Below are 19,210 nucleotides of genomic sequence, written 5' to 3' on the forward strand. Positions count from 1 at the left end.
CGAATCCCACGTTCATTTCATAGTTACAGACGTGCTTGATTTTATTATTTTCTTATTTATGTATATTTATTTTTATTAAAAATAATACTACATAATTAATAAAAATAAAACTAGATTAATGCACGTGTTTTTACTTAAAAACAAACTTTTAAATCTAAGGTCAAAGAGATCACTGTTTTTTTTTAAATTTTATGATTTTATTTTAATCGTTTTATTGAATCAAACTTTTATTAACTTGATTATGAGTACATTTTTTTCTATTTTAAAGTCGACAATTGTATCTATAATTTCAAACAATATATGACTCTGGTGAAAGAAAAAAAAAATGTAATATTGTGTATAGCAAACGTCAAATAAAGCCACGCGTAAACACTAGCATAGATGAATTTAGAAAAGGCTTTCCGTGTCAGTATAACGACGTTATGCAATTAGAACACATAATTAGTTGCGTTTGACATTTGCGTAATAGAATTAACATTGAATATATTATAATTGTATATATTCGCGAGTGCTTTTACTTGTGATGCAACATAGATGATATTATTTATTTTTAGTAATGTATTTAAATGCATTTTGAAATGAGAACGCGTTCCGTTGCGAAATGTACGAAGTGATACAACAATTGAATAAATAATGATTCACGCGTGCGCCGTTTCAAATGAAACTGAGAAATTTGATTGCAAATATATATTTTTTTGTTATGACAGAGTAAAAACGGATAACATTGTTCGTTTAATGAATAACTATAATAATCTTTCTCGATATATATATGCATTTAGATCTACTTTTGTCTTAATTTTTTTTTTTGACCTGGTTTACACTACCGACCAAGTGCCATTTGCAGATAACGCGTGATCGAGGTAACACAGCATAGACGGCGCTTAGTCTAAAGCATTATTAAGAAAGCAAAACTCAAAAATTTCCTGTGGCCTCGACTCAGGCCAGGCCATATTGCAGTCTCACTGGATTGGGATGCCGCCGATTACTTTGATCACTTAAGCGGACGCTTCATGAAAAGACAAGGCTCTAAGGTCTTCTCGAGGGGATTTTAGCTTCGGCTCTTACTGGTCAATGATACCCGTTTAGAATTATGTACCCAAGGAAGTTTGAAAGGTACGAACTTCTACTTGGTCGGTTACTAGATTCGAATCCAAAAGAGGTAACCACGTGACCCTTTTCAAAAACCTAGGTTTATCACCGTTTAATTTGCCGGACCTCCTCAAGAAAGAATCTACTGCAGAATATTTTGAAGAGCTGGTACATTGTTTACAACCTTGGCTGTATCCGAATGTTGATGCGCATTGTTAGCCGTTTTGGCTTTTACAGCTTCATCGGACTCAGGGCTCACGGATCCGAAATCCGCGAGCAAATAAACTAAAAAAAAAACCTTTAGGCATTTAACGGTCTATATCGCTTGCACAGCGACTTAAATCTTTAAAAAATATATATACCTGTACATATATATTAAAAATATGTCGCGTGACTCGTAGCTGGGAGAAGAAAGATCCGTATCAGAGGCAATCCATCTCCCAACTGTCTGCGCTCAGTGAATGCGAAAAAAAAACAATACATTGTAAGTAATACACCCCAGCGATACACATTAGAATTAATAAAAAAAATTCCAGGTTAATATTAATAATTCTAAAATTAAAAACCGATAACATTTTCGATTTTTTTTTACAAATACGACATCAATGAATTCAACACGCAACTTGAAAACTACATAAAAACAATTTATAATTAATGTATATACTAATTATGTGGTATTATATTTATAACTGGACATTCAGGTTTCATTACTAGTCAGTCTTAATGATTTTAATGATTAACTTAAAAAAAAAAAACAATCAAAAACATTTATAGTGTACATGCTCCTTTACGCCGTACTATGAAAATATAAAGATTAAAAAACGTTTTCCTTAGTTATTTTCAGATTAAAAATTTCTTTTGCCTTTTAATACTTAGATTTGTAACTTTGTAACCGTTTCTTTCTTTCTTTCTTATGTTATGTTATAAAGTCGATAATAGTGCTGATCGTGTAATAAAGTTTCTTTACTTAGCTTACTGTGAAACTAAGTTTTTCCATTTTTTTTATTTTGTGCATTTTTCTGTAGGTATTTTTTATATAAAATCGTTCAACAGAATATTAGGAAACATACAAAATTTATGGCGTGAACGTTCATTTTTATTTACGTAGAAGTATTACTCAAGTTGACAGGAATACTTTCAGTGTATTTTAGTACATATTCGCGTAATAAACACCCATCACACGGAACATAATATTGACGTATCAAATTCGTTTATCTTCCGTACGAACATTTCCTTTACGTTCGTAACACTATTATATATGCCTCTATACCTATCTCAATATATCAACTCTTATCTAATGTAAAATATAAGGATACATGCTTTACATTTATTTATACATTATAAAGACAACTAGGAAATAACGTTACGTAAGGATCCGGCTATAATCATTAGTTGAATAGAGATTTTAAATATAACTTGCTATGCGCACCCGTTACCGCGTCTGTGTTATCCATATAACTAAAAATCTGAAAAAAGGCAGTTTTGGTACCTCAAACATAAACTGATAATTAAACGAAAAAAAAAACTCTTACGATTTACTTAATTTTTAATTCATCGAGTACAGACAGACATAAACAAATTCATTTATATATAGATTAACGTAGATAATAGGAGTATTTAAAAAAAAAAATTCAATAATATGCAAACCAAAATATATATTATATAATAAATTTGGTAGAAATATTTCTATAGTCGCATAGAAGTCCGCTAACAACTGATTTTACGAAATTCCCATCCGCAAGAGTTTATGCGTTCATTAAAATACATTTACTAATTTAAACTGGCTCGCATCAAAGCTGGAGGGCACAGGAAATGTCACACATTCACGACTAAATCGGTATAGTCTAAACTTGCTTAAGATTCGATGGCAAATGACATGAATAATAATCGATCCCTACTGATACTTAAAATCCAAAATCGATTATTTCCCAGCAGAATGGCTTATTATGCTGATATCACAGATCGTGAAGTTGCAGAAAAAAAAAGAAAAAATAATAATTTAAACTATACCATTCGTATGTACATTTTTGACTGAATATTTTTTCGTAGCGGGCTGGCGGGCGGTGCACTTTGTTACACGACTACCACTGCATGTGCGGAAGTGGCTAAATATTGGTCCTTTTCTTACATACAATCTTATATAACTCACACTTTATGCATTAATTATACAGGATTTTCACTACTCATAAACAGGTTTCCAGGTGGTGATTATGGTATAACCACCCATAAATGTCTTTAGGGAAGGTATATTCCTTGCAGTGGGCGTTTACGGGCAGAAGCTACGACGACTACTTTCACTGTGGAATATCCTACGGTGAGCTTGCAGGCTCATGGTCTCCAGAACCCAAAACCTGCAGCGGTTCTTCGCGCTATGTGACTTCCTGACTGCCACGTCAACTTGCCAATCCACTGAAATATATCAGTTACAAGCATAGGTATATAAAATATTGAGATCACAGTAAAAAGCAAGGATACAATGCTTAGATCATCGTCTATTTACGTCCATATATCTAAAGGTGTCGGTTGAAAAGATAAGATTATCACGTAAATGGGGAAACTCCGAAAATTATTTCCAGATATATACGTGCAGCATATGCACGTGAGCCTTTTTGGTTTTTATTTATATGTATATTTTATATATATTTTTTCACCGATGGGGCTGACACTGCTTACAACCGCTGTTTTATTAATAAACGAAAGAGAAAGATGATTTTAGCGGGCGTCAACAGTTATTAAGACAAAAACTACGTTTCTTCATCAGTTTAATCATCAGCTGCCAGACCCTTCACCGTTAGAAATATGCCTTAACCACAAATTATCAACAGGATCAGTTGGAAGCTGCCTGCCTACATCCAGTGACTACTATTGACCTTTTGATTTCTTAATAAAATGCCACAAAACATTATTGGACTACCATTTACAAAATTTAAAACGCATATTAAAAATAAATTGACAGAAAAAAAGTTTATTATTCAATAAACTAATATTTAAATGACAAGAATCCTTTGCAGTGATGTCGCTCAATTTTTTTTATTTCATATAGGCTATACCTAATAGTGTATATCTGTGTTATTAAACATTATTAAAAGATGTCTTGTTGTGGAGTTTCTTCCTATTATTTCTCCACAACTATAAAACCTTGCAATGCAGAGTAGAGTCAAAAATAAAATAGATAAAAAAATAATAAGAGTTCTAAATAACAGTTTGTATTGCATTGATTGTATTGTTCAATTTAAATAGGTCTATGAAGGTTTCAAATTGATTAACAAACTAAAATGTAAAATTTACTGCATTAAAATTCAGAGATATATTATATTTTAATACTGTAATATTTTTGTATTTTTCAGTATATAATTATATATATATAATTATATATATATATATATATATATATATATATATATATGAAGGATTTTCTAAAGGTATTTTAACAATTCAAAGACAATACCCTGAAATCGTAAACATGTTTTTGTAGTGTTTTGTTCGTGTTTACTTAATCAAATGTTAATGGAAGAAATATCCCTTATCGTTCCATGACTGCTGTTGAAATTCATTTAATGGTCCCTTATCTTGTCCAATGGTTAATAAACCTTCCATTAAAAGCCTGTGTACGATGTAATAAACAAGCCTGTCGTTCCAACATGGCGGCATTTAGACAACGCTGACTGGAGCGAGTTGTCAAATTTTCTCGACGACTTTTTACTGTGATGTCGTTGAACCCGATGATGCTTCCGAGAATCGAATCCTCGCGATACATCGGTTAAAATAACATAAAAAATAAAAGATGTCTTGTTTATTCTTTCGTACGCGTGGCATAATGAACAAATGCCTTAGTTAAATTGGCTTAAAAAAAGTTGTTCGATTGCATTTAAATGACAAAACTCCACAGAATAAATTGAAACATAATGTATGAAAAACATCTTGAAATGTGGTTATTTAAATATTTCTTATACAAGGTGAAAGGCTGATAGCTTTAAAACGATGTATCAATACCTAATTCGCTGTTGATTAATGTACACTATATACTAGTATTTTTCAATATTTTGTGTCATGTCCACCTTAGTCTTTCGGATATTCTTACGCCCCCTATGTAACATATGTAATTTTTATATTTAAGCGAAAGGGTTAAACTCGAGTCGAGTCTGCATTCGAATTGCTCCCTTCAAAAATCAAACCGCCTCCCTGTGGAGCGTGGGCCCCACGTTGGGAAACACTGCTTTATGCAAAAGCAAATGGTTTCAGGTATGTCAAGGATTTAGTATATATATAAATGAATCCTTATTTCACTCGGTTACGTCATTAGTTAAGAATAACGACGGATTACATTAATTTTTTTTAATTTCTGGCACTATAGAAAAGTTGTATGAAATAAATTGCGCAGTTACTTGTAAAATTTCGGCAAATGTGTAGTGGCTGTTAAAATGTTTAAGAGTATACATTGAGATTCGAATTATTTATAGCTAAGGCATGATAACGTTTGATATTGATTAAAAACGACCTTTCTGTCTCTAAAATGACAACGCATTCTTTTATCATTTTTGTACAAGTACGCAATATTGTCTAGTCACATAAGATTTTATATGGTCACTGTTATTGGGGACCTTTTTTTTCCTTCTTTCATTTTCACCCTCTCACCTTTCACAATTTCTTCAAATTTTTTCTTGTTTCATTCTTCACATCACCTCTCACTCTCGCAGCATATTTTCACATTGCATTTATGTTTTATCTTTCATCCATCGCCACACTTTCCGCAATTTTACATTAACTTTTTAAATTAAAAAAAACCACATTTTATAATTTTATTTATTCAATATTCCATTGTTTTAAAACTTTTTTATACAACACAAGCTTATGTACAGTTAAAATCTTTTCTTATTATACTTATCACAGTTATTTTCGCCTGTATTTTTATTCGTCTTCTGTTTTGTTCCGTTTTGTTACATCTCTTTCACTATTTTTTTTCAAAACCGCAGAAAAATGTGACAGTCCATATCGTCTACCATAAGGGATGCTATACTGCCGCTATTCACATCAGATTACTTATACATAGATAGTGGGTATATTCTTATTTTGAACACAAACAGAATTGAATTATTTCGGAAGAGCATTTTCAATTTACGTATATAATATTTGAATTAATGATTATTTAAAAACAATCACAAACATTAAAACAATTCAATATATATACAGGACGATAGGCGACTCTGTGTTTGGCACTAATCGGTGTAACATAGCTCCTGAAGATGCCCCGTGGAGGGGTGAAACACGTGTTGAGTGATTTGGTGGTGGCGGTTGTGTGATTCGCATTGTTTGCCGCATGCGCATTTATCAGCGGGCTGGCGGGCGGTGCATTTCATTGCACGACTAACACTGCATGTGCGGATGTGGCTAGGTATTGGTCCTTTTCTTACTTGGGATGGACTTCCGCGAAGTAACGCCTGATTCCATTAAATACGATAGGAGATTGTATAAAAAAAATCTTTAAAAGGAAACAAAAGGGTCAATAGAATCTCATCGATAATTCACACCTTTAAAACTTTTACCCTATAATGTTTATCGGCTAAATATGATGGCTTTAGTGTGTACAACGACTCAGTACATCTGAAAGAAGTGACTTTCCGTCTTTTGTTTTCTGGGTCAATGGACTGATGTCCGTCACCTGTTCTTAGACTGCTCAGGGCAAGTTCAACGGAGGTTGATTTTCAAACTTTAATCCGTCGCTAAAGCTTAACGATAACGCCGTTAAATATATACTAAAGTGTAAAGTAGAAAATAAGTTAAATGTAGCTCGAAGCTGCTCGTCTGGAGCAGTAGTGAGCGGAGTATAAGTTCTTTTTCTTTTTTTTATGAAATATTTATTTTTGTTTTTTTTATTTATTTATTTACTTTTTTGGAGATAGACAGTAACAAAAGGCAATAAGAAGGTACAAACTTAGAAGCTTAGAAATATTAAATTAGTTGCAGTTGTTGTTCACTGAGAACATATAATGATTTATAGTCACACAATGAAAAAACAAATAAAAACATTACTAAACAGGGATCAATGACTATGGTATATATATTTATATCATGTTTGTTTATATATTTATATTATGGTTTAAATTGCATTGTATGTACTCAATAATTTCGAACGAAATTGTTTTTTTAAAAGATACGAGAGAGCACGAGAATATATCAATATCACTAACATATGAATTGTTGAGATCACAGATTCTATATAAGGGTGCACGTTTACCGATATTTGTCCTAGCCGTTGATAAAAAAGAGAGATCTAGAACGCGTTCTTTGTTCGTGTAACTAATGACTCTTTGGACCGAAAGGTTGTCCAACGGTGACCAGGATAGACGAGGCTTGGGTAAGGATCCCACTATCTGAACCGATTTAGTCAATGTCGCGGGTAGCCGCTGTGAGCAACGTAAGACAAGTTACCGAGGAGAACTATGGTTGAGGCTTATGCCTTGCAGTGCATCTATCGGCTGTGATGATGATGAAACTGAGAATTAGCAGATGAACAGTGAAGTGAACCCATGTGTAACCGTTATATACGTTTAATACAATAGACGTGACTCTGTTCTAAATTAAAATAACTATTCGTTCTTGGTCATAACACATGATAAAATAATTTCAGACTTTACCTTCGAAATCCAAAAGGGATACAAGAAAATTCAAATTTTGTAGTTATTAGTTGTAATAGGTGAGCCGTGAATTAGGTAACATTTCCGTATACAATAGTAATATAGGTACGACACCCTAATTATCTACTATTGTTTAATTTTAAAACAGATGAATACGTCAAGAAGAATTTCCACGAGGACAGACGACTTTGTTAAAATCATCGGAAAACGTTGGACCCCGGTTTCTACGAACCGGTCTTTTTGGAAATTTACTAGTGAGGTTTATATTTAGTTATAGACACAGACCTCCTTGTTTAATTGAAGATCCAGCGTTGGTAACCTTCATGGTGTCTACCAACAGAGTTCTACCAGCGACCTGAAGTACTAGCAGAAAATTGAATAAACAGTATCGACGTCGTATCCTGGAACAACTCGTTTCGCCTTTGTCGTGACGTTGTACCATAAACAATTAGTTAAATTACCGGAAAGTGCACAATGATGTTTATTGTCCGATGTGCGACGCACTTTGTTCGAATTACACTTTAAACTACCTGCCGCTTAATAATCACAAACCTTGTGATTGATTTGAAATACAGGGTGGGCTATAAATTTTTGCACCTTTGAAACATGTATAGAAATAAAAGTACAAATGCTATTTTGTTTATGATTTATTTACCGTAATTATCATTTAAATTCGTAATTTTGAAAAAATAAATTTTAATAATAACAAAATTTAATAACAAAATAGCATTTGTACTTTTATTTCTACACATGTTTCAAAAGTGCAAAAATTTATGGCCCACCATATACTAGGCTGTTATTTAGATATTCCGAAAGTATTCATTCTATCATATTGTTACAAACACTAGTTACAGAACCCTCTAAACAATAAACACGAAACCCTAGGATCAAGAAGTGCTGTAAACATACGTGACCTTAAAGTTATTTATAGATTTTTGTGTACGGTTCTCGGAAATTCTAACCGAGTACCATCGCGAACTTACTAGAACCTTCTCCGTAGTATAAATAGGTGTACTCCCCATGTCGACAGTTCAGTGTTGTTTTTTGAGTTATAAGATTAAGATTTCCTCAGCGATTTGGAAGCAAAGTTTGGACTAAGCGAAAGTATACTTAGTGTAAAATTAGGGTGACCATCTGATTGCTGAATAAAGGACTCCTTGTGAACCAGTGGTGTTTCATTCCGTGTCAGAATCCACAGTATGTAACAATATGTTATTGGCAGATAATCCAATAGACTAGACTTCTATTGTCTCGAATGAAGTGAATGCTGTTAGCGCTGGGGACTTTTACAGCTTCATCGGAACAGAGTTCACGGATCGGAAGGCTCTTTGAACTAATCGAAATAATTAAATAATACATTCAAACATACTATAAGTTTGAATGTATTATTCAAACGTACTATACGTTCGAATGTATTTAAATATTTTGAACATTCAAAAATTGTATTATCACATACGCAACTAATATTTATTTACACGTTTGTGTCAATGTGTGAATTGTTGTCGCTTGTCGATCTGTTGTCTCAACATTATTAATTTTTTTTGCGTTATTATTTCATTTGAATTAATTTAAACCATTTGTGCAGATTTAATAAATAAATTATTATTATTATATACATACATAAAATTAGGAATAAAATAACAATTTTAAACAAAATACTGCAAAACAAACACATCAGTTATCAACGCAGAGAATTCTGTGGAAGTTATTGCTTGTAATGCGTTGTTATAAAAAACACATTAAATATTTTTTTAAATTTGTTTATTTATAGAAAAGATAAATTGACAGGGATTTTATTAATGACCACTACTTCGATTTATGCAAAGATACCGCGTGATCATCGAAATCCTTTCACTATTTTTTTCTTTCAGCTGACACAGCGTATTTGTTTTATGGATCTTGATATAACTCTTTATACAACCTCATTAAAAGAAGAATGTTTTTGTATGAATAACTTCGTAATGTTGTTTATACTTTCGACTGAATACAGGCACCGCCTAGTGTCCACACGTCACGCGTAGAGAGCCGCGGCACGTCTAAGACCATTCATCACTGTGGCAACGCTTTCTGACCAAACTGTTATCATCAATCCCAGACGCCACTCTCCGCCCCGGAATTTGACTAATTAGGATTTTCTCTGTTAAAATTCATTTATTAAAACCGCCTTATATAATTCAACACTTTTACAATTCGATTGTCTTTCATTAAAATTTATCATCTTGTTCTTCACGCAACTTGATTAAATAATTGGATTGAAAATTAATTATAAATATCTAAATCTAACAGCGGCATTATAGTAATATTAGCGATCAATCATTTTATATATAAGAAAGTTCAACTAATTAAAGATAATGAAAAAGAAAATATTTTCTCAACATGGAAGGAACTCTTATCTTTTTTAATCTATTTTATTTTTAAATGTGCTTCGTAAGGCGTTTTAATTATATAACGAATCAGAAAGAAAGTCCACTACAACTTTATACTGATTCATACGTATATATAGTAATGTCGGTATATTAAGGATCATAACACTTAGAGATTTTGAATTTTGTTATTCGTTTCGCCGAATGGAAGTCAGCTGAGTAGAGTCAACGGATTTGGCGAGAAAACACGATGAAACATAAGATGCGTACTTTGGCATTATTTAATTTTATTTCATAATTTAAGAAAAAAATTGGGAGTAACAATAAATATGAAATAATAATCTTCAGTAGGCTAAAAGTTTGACGATAAAAAGCCTGAAAGTAATGTACTGTACTGTACTGTATCTGAAGAAGTTAATGCTGCTAGCCTTGCGGCTTTTACAGCTTCATCTAATTGAGTTCACGGAACGCAGGGGTCCGTGAACTTAAAAAAGTAATGTAATGTATAGATTTGTCAGCGTAAAGTTTAAAATCTATATCTGAACATCGTGTATAAAGTGATCACTCTGAAATGTTTCTGAAATATGTTGATTTAAGTAGAAAAAGGACCAATGATCACAATGCGAATTACATAACCGCCACCGCTAAACCACTCAACACGTGTTTCACCCCTCCACGGGGCATCTTCAGTAGTAATGTTATACCGATTAGTGAAAAACACTATTCTCAAACATTGACTAATTCGCATTGTTTGCCGCATACGCATTTATCAGCGGGCTGGCGGGCGGTGCACTTTGTTGCATGACTACCATTGCATGTGCGGAAGTGGCTAAATATTGGTCCTTTTCTTACTTAGGATGGACTTCCGCAAGGTAACGCCTGATTCCATTAAATATGTTGATTTAATTGTTTTCTATTGAAATGCAACAAACCAATTACTTCTGGCAATACCAAGTTTAAAGAGACATTTTTTCCTTGTTTTTTTTATAGTTTTCATTATTTCATATGGTAACATATATTCATTCATACACGTCAGTCTAAAATTGCTTTCTGCAAAGCGTATACCTACCCCAAAGATCGCTACGTGTTCCGCGACCTTGATTATTTCGACGGTCTATCGTATTAATTGACAGACAATGAACTATATATATATATATATATTTATATATATATATATATATACATTCACACCTTTTAAAGCCTTTGTAAACCTTTTACCAATCAAGCTATATGACCTTCAAACAAAATTGATAATAAACAGACAATGGAAATGAAACATCTCAAACATAAATGTTGACATATGAAAACATTAAATGTATTTTCATAATTTGCCATTATATACTAGCATATAATGTCGACGTTTCACCCCATAGACGGCTACTGTAAATCATATGCCTCCCCCAAAGATATCTATGGCGGGGTAAACCATAATCGCCATGCTTGGCAGGCGGGTTGGCGATCGCAGTGTGGTATTATGGTACGCAGATGACGCTGCTGCCCAACTTCTGGAAACTTGTTAATAAGCAGTAACAACCCTATATAATTACGAACCCGCGACTTACGATCGCAAGCCTGTCCTCCACCGCTGAGCTACCAAAGCTAAACTAGTATATAGTCTACATTTAATAGACGCATTACAGAGACACAGATAATAAAGTAGTCAGTAAAGCATTTGCCATGTCCAGGTGGACGCGGTCTTGGTCCAGCTCTTCACGGGGCAAGGGAGGTTCTTTTAGTACCTTCATCGGTTCGAGCTCAAGGAGGACCCCTCGTGCTTCTGTGAACCGGGCGTGGACCAGACCGTGGTCCACCTTGTAGCTCACTGTCCCGCGTTCGGAGGATTTCGGTACGATTTCGAAAGCAGCTTGAGTAAAAAAATAAGTGAGGACATCGCCTTATTAATAGAAGAAAAATCGACAGGCCAGTGTTCCTTGTTTATCGCAAAAAAATAGCAAAACATGTAATAAATGTAAGCAAAACTAATACAGGCAGTAGCTCAAAATAATAAGAAATAAATGTAAAGTAAATAAAACAAAAACTATGTAATCTGTGATAAAATGTAAAATAAAAGATAAGATAAAGTAAAAATAATGTGATATCCAAAAGCTGTAATAGTTAGGAACGAGACGAAGGAAGTGAGACGGTGAATGAACTGTAGAAAGTAAGTAAAAGAAATATAGAAATTGTAGAATGTAAGTAAAAGAAAGATAGATGATGTAAAGTATGACAGAAGAGCATGGAAATAAAAAAGAAAAGAAATTGTATCATTAAAAGTTAAAAACGTCCCTTTCCCATAAGTAAAATAGGGGAACGAAAGGCTCACAATAGAGGAGGCCATATAAAAAAAAGTATTTGACAATGTTTTCCTATTATTAAAAAAAAACAATTATAAATACCGCAGCTAAGCGTAAGTTAATATATCATACATCTATGCTATAATTGATTCAATACGCAATAGATTCTTCACGTCTTTATTATTATTATTATTTAGAGAGCCATTTAATATTTCTTTTGTTATATTAAGTCATTATTGTTTATATATCAACTAGCATAATTATGGCACACGCTCTGTGCGCCTACTACAGGCAAACATCTCTAATTTTGTAGTGGCGAATTGAAATACATAAATGTATAAAAATAAAATGTTAACAAATTCAAAACAACTTATTCAGCTTTAATGTTTATTTAAAGAATAATTCCAATAGGAAATTCGCTGATCTTGACGTTAAGTGAAGCAAATTGCTTCACTCCATTGTTATTAACCGAGCCCGTTGGCCTTGACCCGCGTCCGCCGGTCAGCGGTCAAGCGCTTTATGCGCACGAACTGCCGCGCGTGAACAAACCATTAGCAGCGGCTAATTTGCTACAGGTTCACGTAATTGTCAAAATTACACGTCCAAAATGGCGGTCATTCAAAATGGCAATTATGCGGTTATTAAATGCAATGTAAACATTAATAAAACTGAATATATAATACTTTTTGTAAATTGATTTATCATAACATAATTATTTTAGAATATATATTTTAAACCAAGCTCACTATGCTTGCGATTTTGTTAAGAGTTCGAATTAGAAATTTGAACATCCGTAGACAAAGGAAAATAACCGACAAGCCCAACTTATTTCGAACTTGAAATCGCAGTAGTTAGTCCATATAGCGCGCAGAACTGATGACCACTGGGGCATTAAGATCCTGTAGTACATATCGGCAAGCAGAGAGTAAGTAAGACATATATCCACGAGATGAATGAGATTTTTGAAAAACGAAATAGGCCGCTTCCAACCGGTCTCATTGAAAATCTGTGGGGGGGGGGGGGGGTATGTCCAGCTGTGGACATTTTTCCGCTTAAATGAAGATAAATAACTACTGGTCAATAATTATATTTTTGAGGTTAAGGAACTGTTCTTATGTTATCTTTTCAAATGTACAATATGTTTGATTTTTAATATCTAAAGGAAACATTTTTTTACAATTTAATTATTAAATATTTTATTTATTTATTTATGGACGTATTATCGTCCTTACAATTCTGGAGTAGAGATAACTGGCCGGTAAACGCGGCGTATGACGCCGATAAGTTTGACTGATGATCTTGTTAAAGTCATCGGAAGATGGAGACAGGTAGCGTCCAAACGGTCACATTGGAAATCTATGGGGTACGCCTATCTCCACAGTGTACAACATACATCTAAAATTGTGATGATACAGTTTAGTATTAGTTATACATCAATACAAAATTTATCTTTTTAATTTTTCGTTTTATTTCCTACAGATCACAGACATAAACGAATAAATACTCTTTAAAGATTTAACTAAAACCTTTTTAATGAAAGTATCAAGAAAAAAAAAATGTTGCTACTCACACAATCGGTGTTCAAAGCTCGCCATGAAATAAGACTGCTGGACCTACGCAGCGGTACGCGATCCCGGCCCGCACAAATCGTGTAGCTCTGCAACAATAATACAATAATTTAACACGGATCCCAAACTATGGTAGAACCAAGAATCACTAGGATGCTATGGTCAAATTTTTCCTTACATATATTGGGCGCCACCTAGAAGTTGGGACTGCTGACTTATGGTAAACACTTTGTCAAAATAAGACACGAGAAACACATTATTACAAATCTAAGCATCTTCTTATATAGTCTAAGATTTATAATATACGTGGTGATTGTTTATAGATGTAAAGGCTTTGAAGGAGTGAAAGTATAACTCATTAGATGTCAGTTATTATATGATACCTTTTAATAAAATGATTGGTTTCAGATATAATAAACAAAGTAATAATAACATTAAAAGAAAAAGCATATTCAAAATCTGATAACTACATATTAAAATTAATTATTGTTTACCATCTGCCCCTGTAGATTTTGTACTACCAGAAGTGATTGATCTATCGTATTACATTAAAAATAATAAATGTTAGTGAATTTTTTTTTTATTTGGCCTCCGCTATTGGGAGAATCTCGTACCCCTGTTTTGTTTGGGACAGGGACTTTATTTACAAATAATTTTTTCCATGGTTTTATCTTTATTCAACACTCTACACTTAGTGAAATATTTAGGATTGATGACTTTATACAGAGTGGTTGGAAATAGCTATAAAATCTTTAAAGGTTTTTCTAATAGATTCAGACGTTACCTCGCGGAAGTCGCACTGGTAGAGGCTTTGGTCAGTCTAACATCTCCTGAGGATGCCCCGTGGAGGGATGAAACACGTGTTGAGTAATTTAACAGTGGTAGTTGTGTAATTCGCATTGTTTACCGAACGCGCATTTATCAGCGGGCTGGCGGGCGGTGCACTTCATTGCACGACTACTGCTGCATAGCGGAAGTAGCTATATATTAACCCCTTTCTTAGTTAAACGTTTTTACTGATAAATGCATTCAACCCTTCATAGCTTTTACTTTCATAAATTATCATCCTGTATATATATAATAAAAACAATACAATTACCATGCAGAAGTACAATTGGTGGTCTTATCGCATTTCGCGATTTTTTACAGACGACCTTTTGAATGGATTTAAAATAAAATAATTTGATAGTAGTGGACCGAGAGATACATAAAAAGAGTTATATAAAGAATAATACAAATACAATAAAATTAACTCGTATATGTGGGTAGCGCAACACCGATTATCTTGCTGATCTTTGGGGAACGCCTTTGTATTGCATAGCGCGTCTATCAGTTGAAATCATAATGATGATGATTACATACAAATATAATAATGATTAAATACATATACCTTACACAGATAGTTAAAATAATGCATAATTATATACTAAAAGATACATAAAGGCACAAAAATACACTACAGACTAATATATCCGATGAAAGATACAATTGACGTGCCAAATCAAATGCCTGGTACTGTAACGCGACTGAAATAATTAATAATATGACATGCAGTATTAATATCTTTCTGCTATATAACCTTATCATTTCGATTCAATTATCAAAGAGTAACTATAAAATTTATGAAAGTAAATAAAAACGTGTTTAACAATTCGTCTGTTTAACACATTTCACAGTTCCGCACACAAGCGGCGTAGAGAAATGTTAACGGCGTAATCGGGCACACTTATCTCTCACCTTGGCTCGCTGCCGACCCCCTAACGACATGATGGCGTGACATATGCGCTACTTCCGATATACCTTCCGACACTAAATACTTCTATTCATTAACCGAACGGTAAATGACTAAGATTTACAATCATAAATCATAAATTCGTTTCTGGATACAATATTTTATAGTTCACACAGTCAGTGGCGTACCTAGAACTTTTGCCGCCTGGGGCGATCTCCAGTTTGCCGCCCTTTCTATTATAAGTCAATCAAATAGTGGTTTTTATAAATAAATAAACAACACATAAATAAATTATTAAGTTATTTAATCAATATTAATTAATACACAGAGTAATTTTTTTAGACATATATGTATGCACTCGTAAATATATTCATATAATATCTACTCTTTTAGCTTTCATACTAGAAAAATCGTGTACAATGCTCTCAAAATTTATGTTATTTGTAATTTCTTGTTCTATTGACAATATTGCAAGATTTTGTAGTCTTAATTGACTCATTGCAGAACGAAGATAATTTTTTATCAACTTCAATTTTGAGAAGCTTCTTTCGCAACTGGCGACTTTAGTTTTATATGGCATTGGTGGACATTTAACCCTTTTACTTGCAGGTATTTTTGAGCGTCCTTAATTTCCAAAACGACGGGTTCCCATAAATGAAGGTAACATAGAAAAGAAAAAGATTGCATAGAATTGAGTAATATTCCAGCATCTGATCTCGTTTTACTATTTTCTTCTTCTAATAATCATAATAACCATTTATTATTCAAGAAAGAAAATAAATTTGAAATGAATAAGTTGCTTTTTACAACTATAAGTAAATATAAAAAATGCCGCCCCAAGGTAAGTACCACCCGGTGCGGACCGCACCCACCGCCCCCCCCTAGGTACGCCACTGCACACAGTGTATTAATTACAAAGGATTGCTAGCTTAAAAACATGTTATAAGAGGATATTTAGTAGCGTCCATTGCGTACTATATAACTATACTGATCGCCAACAAGCCTGCCAAGCGAGGCAACTATAGTATATACCTTACATATCTTTGTGGGAGTGTTATGCCTTGCAGTGAGCTTTTATGGGTTAAAAACCAAATTTACTAGACTTATCATGTACTAATATTGTGATCAAAAAGTAGGGTAAATTTGTTTATAAAATATAAATTCTTTATTCACTCACATAAATCAATTTCATCCCTTTAAAAGTAATACCTGTTCGATAAAACGCACTTTGGCGAAGCTTTTTCCAGTCCTCAAAACAGACTGAACAGTCTTTTTCCGGTAAAGCCTTCAAGATCTTCAATTCTTTTTTTATTTCTTCAATTGGTCTTTTAAGTTCGCTGAATAGTCAGAAGTCGACACAGAGCCAAATCAGGCAAATACGGTGGTTGCAGAACGATATCTGTCGAATTTTTTAAGCTTTTTTTTTCCAAAATTGGACGATTTTGGCACCAATCAAAACTTACGCATTTGACAAAATACGTGCACTGTGATATAATTAAACCTTTTGACAGTTGAGACTGAGGTTTGGTAAATGTTATACACATTCCTACCAAATGCACGGGAGTGAATCATTTTAAATGACTTCCTCACTTTTTGTCAGTTTTAAGTTGCATGTGGTGAACTTTGAGGGAGGCCTGTGCCTAGCGGTGGACTTCTATCTGCTGACATGATAATGATCATAAAGTTGAACTAAACCACTTGGGTACTAATATCAAGACAAAAAAAAGGTTAATAAAATTCATAGGTATACACATATAAAATACAACATATATTATCTAACTATAAATCACATATCTAAATAGCAGGATAGGTTTAAAGTCTTTTACACCTATAATTGATATTTATTTACAGACTCAGTTTCGTGTTTCGCGCAGAACTGATGTCTGCTTGAGCTATGAGTAAGAAAAGGACTGATATATAGCTACTTCCGCTATGTAGCAGTAGTCGTGCAATAAAGTGCACCGCCCGCCAGCCCGCTGATAAATGCGCATGCGGCCAACAATGCGAATTACACAACTACCACCGCTAAATCACAACACGTGTTTCACCCCTCCACGGGGCATCCTCAGGAGTATTGTTACGCCGATTAGTGCCAAACACCGTTATAAGAGTGACCTATAAGATTCCGGAGTAAAGACCACGGGGCGTCTAACACAATCCAAATAAAAAACTAAAACAATCTAAAAATCGTTGGAAAATGTTAGAGATTATGTCCAGTCGTGGATATTATAAAGCGAGGATTACGTTGAAATATACATGTAACACAGTGATATAATAAATAGAACAATAACCTGTCAATCACAACAAATAAATAATGTTCAGACCACAGTTGTAATATGACAGTGACGTGAAAGTTATATGAAACGATAACGCGATATGAAAACTGTTTCTGCGACGCATCCGAATGTTTTCTGCTTCGGGTGAGACACCGAGTTAGTGCAGTTAACGCATTAAAAACGTGACGTCTCTGAGTTGAATGTTAAGAACGTGAAAGTGGCGAGAAAGCGCTCGCCCGTGCGCGTCCCCCGTCAGCCGCGACTCTGATAATAAAGATCATTCTAGAAAATCATAATTACGGAACAAATGGGCATAAAAATACATTCAAATATTTACTAACACGCTCTATGTTTAATGTTCCAAAGAGCTCTTATATTTACATTAAAATCTATTCGCAAAAAGTTACATTATGAAATTCGAAGTGTCTTTTTCAGTCGCATTCTATGTTTGAAATAATCCGTTATAATTATAGTTCTCTTTTCAAAATATGATTTCTGTAATTCCTCGAAACATCTGTCGGTAAGAGGTATCGGAAGTCCACCTATCCCCCGTTTTACACGGTAGATACGTTCTTGAGAAAAACGTGTAAATCGAAAATTAAAAATTTTCAAGTCAAAACCGTATAAATCGAAAAGCTTGCAGAAAATGCATGATTTTGTTATTAAACAGTTGTGATTTTTTTTAATATTTTTAGGTGTACACAGAAAAAAAAAGAAAATGTATTGACAAGTTAAAATATTTAATATATTACGGATACACTGTTTTTTTTATTTAATTACAGTACATCAAACAGTAGAACAAAAAATGAAACCAAATACGTTTTATTATCCTTTATCACTGTCAGAAATTACTCTCATCCTTTTTTTCGGAATCGAAGGTTCGAATTCACTTTCATCACTCGAAGTTATTTGTGCCGATTCGATGTTTGAAGCAAAAATATTTACATTATGAGAGATGGTAATAAAATCGGTTATTAAAACAAAAAAAAAACTTATTTGAAAAAACGTGTAAAACAAGTACCGTGTAAATCGGGGGATAGGTGTAAGTTAAAAATAAAAGTGAGCTTAATGATTATAGATATAAAAGCTTGAGGTGAATGTAACTGATTTGTTGTCAACTGTTTCGAAATTTAAACATTTAAAAATAAATGAATAATATAACATTTTTCATCGACATTTCTCACGCATTACTTCCATTACTAGATATAGGCCTCTCAAATAGATATCCAAAAGAACCGTGTGGAAATGAATAA

The sequence above is a fragment of the Battus philenor genome, unplaced genomic scaffold (assembly GCF_028537555.1).
Source record: "Battus philenor isolate CCGP_79_NKW_IND1 unplaced genomic scaffold, ilBatPhil1.0.hap1 SCAF_3, whole genome shotgun sequence".
NCBI classification, from domain to species: domain Eukaryota; kingdom Metazoa; phylum Arthropoda; class Insecta; order Lepidoptera; family Papilionidae; genus Battus; species Battus philenor.